The following is a 715-nucleotide window of genomic DNA, read 5'->3' as shown; positions in this document are numbered from 1 at the left end:
TATGAATACAGTTACAAGCAAAATGTGCTGGATATAAAATTGTCAGCTAAGAACCAATTAAAGCAGCACAGTACTTACCCTTTAAACAAAAGGCATCAACATATCTTTGCAGCAATTATATTCTACTAAATGTTTAAGGAAAAAACAAAGAAGCAAACTTCTAGAAGCAACTTATGTATATAAGTACAATAGAATATATTTTTCTCTTATTCAGTAGACTTTTCAATCATTTTTAGTAAAGATGCAGCATATTATATGTACAGGGACTGCATTGCACCAGATAGTGACATGCTAAGCAATAATAGTCTTGGATTTAAGAGGCACCATTTGAATCTCTATCACCTATAGAGTAAACCAGCCTCAGGTTGTGAATCTGTGGTAAACGGTAACACTCAACTTTTTTTTTTTTTTCCTCTCATATCTGCATCAGAACATTTAAAATTTGGAGTATGTAGACAATACATCTGTATTGAAATTAAAAACTATACTCTCTTAGGAGTCTAAGAGTCTTCAGATGGACTGAAGGGTGTCCAGACAGAAATGTGTGAGTACTGTCAATAAGCATGTTGCAATTTACATGATCCATCATTAAAATTTTCAATGATACTATGACATAGGGATTCAATTCACTGTAAAATTACTAAAATCTACCAACTGTAATGCTTTCAGACTGTTTATTTTTTTCCAATAGAAAAATAAATCTCATACATTCGAA

At 31.6% G+C, this 715-nt stretch overlaps 1 protein-coding gene across 7 annotated transcripts in view; it reads right to left on the bottom strand.

The window, feature by feature from the left end:
- Positions 1–662: 662 nt before the first annotated feature.
- Positions 663–715, bottom strand: part of NOVA1 (NOVA alternative splicing regulator 1) — a 156,888-nt gene continuing 156,835 nt past the window's right edge. For all 7 annotated transcript variants that reach the window (XM_083838495.1, XM_083838489.1, XM_083838492.1 and 4 more), the window contains one exon: positions 663–715. This exon is cut by the window's right edge and continues 4,673 nt beyond it. The gene's annotated coding sequence lies outside the window, so the exon portion shown is untranslated.

The sequence above is a fragment of the Anser anser genome (assembly GCF_964211835.1).
Source record: "Anser anser genome assembly, chromosome: 5".
NCBI lineage: Eukaryota > Metazoa > Chordata > Aves > Anseriformes > Anatidae > Anser > Anser anser.
This window is presented reverse-complemented; position numbering and strand designations above follow the sequence as displayed.